At 42.4% G+C, this 7,112-nt stretch overlaps 1 long non-coding RNA gene across 1 annotated transcript; it reads left to right on the forward strand.

Annotated features, from left to right (window-relative positions):
* The first annotated feature begins 2,773 nt into the window (after positions 1 to 2,773).
* On the forward strand, positions 2,774 to 6,625 carry LOC310685439. Its single transcript, XR_014515258.1, has 3 exons — positions 2,774 to 3,520; positions 6,077 to 6,187; positions 6,266 to 6,625. It is a non-coding gene; the product is annotated as an uncharacterized lncRNA (long non-coding RNA).
* The last annotated feature ends 487 nt before the right edge of the window (positions 6,626 to 7,112 follow it).

Raw genomic sequence — 7,112 nt, forward strand, 5'->3', positions numbered from 1 at the left:
AACAGAAAAACAAAAACAAACAGGATGCTGAACTAGACGGACCTGACCCGGCGGGGCTCTTTTTCTGTACGTTGCAGAATTTCATTACATTAATGTAAGCCTATATTCCCATTCCTAAAAGAGCAATCGACCCCAGTGCTAACTCCTGAGAGAATTGAACAGGTTGACCAGGAAATCCAAAAAAGTTGCTTGACTCAATGATTGTTGCACAGTCTGGGAAAGGAGCTTGTGCCAACGTGAATGGGCTTCTTGTTGAGCTTTACTCAAAATGAAAACAATTGTTTAATGACTCCCACACCCCACTTTGTGCCCAGATGATAATTCTGTTTCATCTATCAAGCGTTCTCACAAGATACAAATTTCAGGAGTAAATCTGGGGATGAGGTTTATTATGAAGCCACTCACATTCCATTTTAGTAATCCCGTCTGCTTCTAAGACAGATTTCAGAGACGTATTCGTGTTCTGCTGGATAGCTTTAATGGGATTACCTTTAAGGCTGTTCTAATAAGTGGTGTTATTAAGTTGTCTGGCTCACACTGAGTCTTATACATAACCACTGGAGTTTCCCTTCTTTTCTCCTGGTTTTGTTACAAATTGGAATTAGTGTCTATCTGGTGTAGGGTTTCATGTTTTAAAGAGGATTGAATCTTTCAGTTAAATCCCCCTCACTTTTTAAAAAAAATTCTGCTGATCTTGGAAAATCCCATTCTCTCAGTCTACAGAATATGTCTAGAACTGGATTAGAGAAACCGTTTAGGAAATATCCACCAGGGATTCTGGTATCAGGCCTCATATAGAAGAAGGAAGTACACAAACACATGCAGATAACTTTGTAGCGAGTATTTTTGAAAAGCATCCAGTTTGGAACAGAGTTCCAAAATTGTCTCTTTCAATAGCAGTATTTTTAAACATTGTAGATCAGGACTGGGCTGAAAGTAGACTGGGATCTACTGGTTGATATCTGGCTTCCATTTGTTTGACAATATTGGAAGATTCTGTTTTCCCCTTAAAAAAAAAAGTTTGCTGAAAAAGAAGGCTTGAGTGCAAAAGGACTTGTGAGCCTGGTTCTGGTACTGATATCAAATTCCTGTGCTGACCGTCTGCTCAGAGGTACACTGCTCATTACTTCTTTGTGTATTTCTGTATATGTATTCCATGGTTTTGTACCTGGTTCTGCCTGTGGATCTCAGGATTCTAGTTTCTTTTTACAAAAACTACTTGGTAGAACTGTCCAATTGCAACATCTTTTTAGGATGTGTTAGCACGGGATTGGGGAACTTTTTTGGCTTCGCCCTGTAGGCCAACTTTGACAGGTAGGTGGGAAAACTCACCTTTCAAGTGCATTACATCATCATGACTCAACAGGATTGGCAGGTTGGTTGTCCCACCTGTGCAGGGCTCCCAAGTGACCAACAGCTGGCTGGTGGTTGCAATTTTTACTGTGACTACCTGCAAACTTGTGCATTCCCTCATAGCCTTGGTTTGGCTAGTGGACTGCTCAATGCATTCTGAAATACTGAATACATTTACTTGAAGAATGGCCCATAGGTTTTAATGTAACTTACTGGAAATAAATCATGCTCAGGTTTGAAGCCCAGTGTCTCCTCCCTTTCTGAGGCATGTTGCTGGGGAAATTACTGTTTTGGTTGTCTGCATTCAGTCATCTCTGGGGCCTTGGGAAAATATTCCTTTTGTTTCTTGATCTCTCACGAACCTCAGAAAGAAGAGGTTTGATTCTTAAAAGACTAAACTGTGGATGTATAATTTAGCCCAGGATCCTATATATGCTTCTCTTGCAAGAGTCTGGAGTATTCTGTTTCTGGATGGGTGGCAGCTGCTGCAAAGAGGCTTTGTTTTAATAGCTACAATTTATATGCCAGTGACAATGGGGGCTTCCCCCCAGGTCCTAGCTGAAAGTGTGTGTGTGTGTGTGTGTGTGTGTGTGTAAATCCCCTTTCCAGTCACACTGGGAGAATCAAGAGACAAGCCTTGCTTCTGCAGCACTGATAAGGATCACCAACCCCATGCCTGTAACTACTGTATTTTTTGCTCTATAAGACTCACTTTTTCCCTCCTAAAAAGTAAGGGGAAATGTGTGTGCGTCTTATGGTGCGAATGCAGGCTGCACAGCTAACCCAGAAGCCAGAACAGCAAGAGGGATTGCTGCTTTCACTGCACAGCGATCCCTCTTGCTGTTCTGGCTTCTGAGATTCAGAATATTTTTTTTCTTGTTTTCCTCCTCCCAAAACTAAATAACCTCCTCTTGTGGTCTGGTGCGTCTTATAGAGCGAAAAATACGGTATTTTTTTATTTTTTAAAAAACTAATATATGCTATGTAACTAGTAAAAACCTAGTCCGTCCCGTTCTCCCAACTGAGCTTTATTTTGAAATAGGTTAGAGATGGAGTACCCTTCAGCAGCAGGTACAAGACACATAGGTAATAGAACATAGGGAACGATCGCTCATACTTGCCTTCCTGTATGAGCTTTTCTTTTCTATCCCTGTCTGTTTTGAAGATACACCACCAGAAAAAATGGGCTCTAGTCTAAAAGCAGCTCCCAGTAGTGAAGTTTTGGGGGTGACACAGAAATTAGGATAGGCATTGTACATTCTGGCATAAACCCAATGAGTGACAGCAGGGTCATCGATGCTGGTTTGCTGGGGATTGCTGAGCTCCAGCAGGTAGTGGCGCTTAAGGCGGGAGCCGATGGCCATGAGCTTGGCCTTGGTAGTGCGCTTCTCCAGTGACACATCATAAGTGGCCGGGTGGCAGCGGGAACAGGGGTGCGGGCTTGTACTTGAAGCTGGACGAAGGAGGCTCCGCCATCTTGAGAGCGGCTGGGATGGAACCTAGTAAACATCTAGTTTGATCCTTATTTTGATTTGCCACACTGAATGAAAACTCTGCCCCCACCACCACCACTGGAGTCATTGGGAAAACAAAGGAAAGAGTCATAAGGAAACATTTGTGGGTTTCATTTTCCAAGTGGAAAAGAAAAGATGAAATGTAAGAGTGACAATAAAAATAAGTAAATAACTATTGGCTGCTTAGATTCCCAGATTTGTTTGCTGCCCCAGTCTCTTCCTGCAAGTTGGCTGTCAGCTGCTATTCATCTTTCCTACCTTCCAAATATGTGGTTTTTTTACAGTGCTTTTCTAAATGTCACCTTATGAAGTCACATTTTTGTTTGTAGAAGGAGTTGGTGGGTGACTGACAGCGAGTGCCACCATCAGCCGACTGCCTCTCCTAAGCAGCCCCTGTTGAAGCAAAGAAAGCTGCATGGGAACCGACAGGACCGTGCACATTTGTGCTGTGGAGATGGATGGCAGCCTATAGATGTGTAATTGCTTGCCCTGCTCAAATGAAGATGAAAAAGACTCGCCTCTTCCAGTTGGTTATTGATCCTCAGAATTGCTGAAATGACGGCGACAAATGTTTCCCAGCGACAGCCTCTGATCAGCCCTGTGGTGATTTTCTTGGACCTCCGTGGCTCCCTTCCTTTCAGAGTAAACAGCAGGTATGATCGATGTTTCTGCCATTCATTTCAAGCTGTCCCTGTGACTTATCACAAAAATGTTCCAATTAATGTAGGCTCTCCCAGCTGAATCTCTTAGCTTGGGCAATTTCGAAACCCTCTTCAAACTTTTCCCATTCTGTTCCCCCCACAACTAGCTCACATTCCTAATCTTCATGTGGTGCCTATTAAGAGAGCCTAAATATAGAATGTAAAATCTCTGTATATTTCAAGTTATCTGCAACCCACAAAGGGGGGGGGTAGAATTAAACAAGAGAGTAGTAGGCAACCGGCCAGCAATAACAGGGCTTTAACTAGCATATGAAGTATTTATAGAACACATAAGGAACAAAGGAAATGCAGTATTTCCACCAGGGAAAGCTTCTCTCGAGGTTTCAGTACTTTTGTCCTGTCCTTTAGCCTTGTTTTGAACAAGTGTGCCAGCACTGGAGTTCAGGCAATTCATAGTTTCATTTATGGAAAAAAATTAAAAACACAGGAACCAAAGTGAATTAAATTATCATATCAAAGCTGCAGGCGGTCCTGCTTGCTTGGGAGCATGGCCACTGAATTCAATGGGGCTTATTTCCGAGTAAATGCATATAGGCTTGTGCTGTAAAAGTACCAAGATAATCTGGCAGATGCTCATTCATAAGTTGCTCAATGAACAATACGGAAGTTAGTTAGCAGATTGGCTCATGAATGAAATCAAATGATCCTGAGGGAACGTGCAAAACATTAAGAAGACAAAAAGCCCTGCAGGATCAGTCCAAAGACCCAGCTAGCCAAGCAGTCTCTTCTCACAGTGGCCAGCCAGAGGTCTATGGGAAGCCCACAAAAACTGAGCATAAAAATCTCATTTTAATGCATGAGGGGTGTATATTTGTACACATGGCAACAAAACCAACAATAGGGAAACAACAGCCTGAGAAGGGATGGGCATATTTTTGTCTGCTAATTGGGTACGCATTTTCCATGGAAAACAGATGCCTGACCCAACAGTGTGCATTTGTTTAAATAACTTATAATAATTCATTGCCTTTCAGCCATGCTTCCAAAGAGATTTAAATAGCAGAAATGCTTCTGGTTGATCTAAAGTTGCAGAAACCAACCATCCCCCCTGGGTTTTTTTATCTATGTAGGGAGGGAGTAGCCAAAGAGAAAAAGAATATGGAACAGCTCTGAATCTATAAACACATTCATATGTCAAGTGCTGTTGGCCCCTGCTGGGATAAGGTGGCTTTTTCTAGCACCACCCTCGATGTCCACCTGCAGGGAAAAGCCTACCTGTAGAGATCTGTATGTGAGCTACAACCCATGTGGAAAGCACACACACATATAGCGTTCTGGGTGCATAAACTTTCCCCTGCAGATGTTCATGCTTAACGATGGGGGCCAAGACCAAAGGACAGTGCACATAGGGATGGGAACAGCAGTGTGACCCTGGACCCACCCCTGTCTATATATAAGAGTATAATAAGAGCCCTATCTAGTCCAGCATCTCATGGGAAGCCCATAAACAGGACATGAACTCAGTAGTTCTCATGATCCCCACAAACTGATATTCAGAGGGATACTGGATACTGGAGGCAATATACCCATCACACCAACTAAACTCAGAACATTCATGGTATGAAAAGTTAGAGGATTTGTTGGGAATCTGAAGTAAGATAGCAAAGTTTGCCCCCAGTTCCAGTCACCTACAGAGGCAGCTTAAGGTCCAAAATAGTTTACTGCTGTAGAAGATAAGGCTTCAGTAATACAGTTCTGGGTGTTGATATATGCATGCAGCTTGAAGGCTTTTGACTTTGGCAGATATGTACATGCAAGTACTAAGCATTTCTGTTGCTCCAGCAGTTCAAGTTGTAATGGAGACTCTGACTCACTTCTCAAAACTGACCCCGACAAAGAGAGGAGCAGACCCCAGACCAAATGAGCTGACATGCCTTAATCACTTATATAGACGGCACTGGGCCATTGTCATAGCAACTGGCTTGGCTGACCTTGCACCGGTTGGCTTATCTCATACATGGGGTGATTTGTATTCATGATGGAAATCAACCCCTCCCTCCATGTCCTACGGGGTCTGTACTTACTGTAAACAAAGCAGTATGACCACTCCAAAACTGTTACTAAGCACAAGTGATCTTGAAAGTGGGATCCTATTTAACTGCCATGCTAACACCATGAGCACACATCATGATGACGGCTCGATAAAAAAGATGTATGGAAGCACTCTGCAGGAGGGGGCAATGCACTGGAAGCACAAGAAGATTTACAAGGAGAAGCAAGAACAAAGATAACTCGCAACTTATGGATTCCAGTCCTTGCAAAGTTCCCATTTGGGTTCATATGCCAGTCATCCAATGCGTATCGGAACAAAGCTCTCTTCCTTTTTCATTTTGGTACCCTTTGGGGATGAAATGGGAAATTGTGCGTGGAATGATAAGTAACTCTCTGCACATTCCATATTGGCTGAGCTTCCCAAGTTAAATAAAAATGTTAAAAACCTCTTTCTTTCTGATTTCACAGTTGCTTAGCTTTACCATTTATTTCTAGGTATTAAAATCTGTGCCTGTTCCTTTGGCTCCGCTGGACTGAGGAAACAATGGGACCAAAAGGCAATACTTAAAGACTACTGAGCGTGTAGAGGAAACCCAAACGACATAGGTCAGTAGCTTTTAGCTGAGGATGTTTCTGTACTCTGAACCTCGTACAAATCAATAAAAGATCCTCGTTTCCTTCTAGCTGTTCCATGAAGAAGAGAAGAGAAGAGAAGGTTGCACTCTGTACATTGCTACTTCTAATAGGTAACTGACCTCTATTGTTAACTTTGAAAGCTATAAAATAAAGGGACCCTTAGAGATTCTTCAGAGGCTAAACATAGACTTTTAGAGCTGGAAGGGACCTGAAAGTGGGGTGGGGGGTGATGCCCACAACGATTTCTACTGTGTGCAGATGTGCCCATGGCCCCCAAAATGTTAGTGACCCTTGCCCTACAGCATGCATTATTATTATTTACTTTATTTATTTTAATTATTTCTATGCCATCTTTCATGTAAACATCACAAGGCGGTTTACAAAAATACATTAAAATGTCATTAAACCTTACAGAACAAATAAAAGAGCGAACAACATTGTACATTCCTGATTATTTGGGCTCATGGTAGTATTGGGTGGTTACACACAATCTCGATTTTAATACTGTTTGTACCCACTGAAGTTTTGGGGTTAGACGTACTGTTTCCTTTCCCATTGGGGCATGTCCCATAATGTCCGGCTGGAATCCTGCAACTTTTTGTACTGCAAATATTCCAGTTCATTGTTTGTCCCACTTTGGTTGTGTTGTAGCCCATCCAGACACCAATAATGTGATGACATTGGGGGTGCATTGCCAAACAACTATTAAAGCAGAATGGTGGTGTGTGGATGGTCCAGTCAAAATACATCATTAATGTACTGTATGATTGTTACATCAATAACATGTTGCAGAATACACAAAAAACAAAAACCCAATCTGGAGGTCCCTGAGTTATTATGTTCAAGTAGTATTGATCAGCAGCAAAGACCTAAGAGAATAAAGAAGTTTGGGGCA

Source organism: Podarcis tiliguerta, assembly GCF_965153285.1.
Source record: "Podarcis tiliguerta genome assembly, chromosome: 9".
Classification (NCBI taxonomy): domain Eukaryota; kingdom Metazoa; phylum Chordata; class Lepidosauria; order Squamata; family Lacertidae; genus Podarcis; species Podarcis tiliguerta.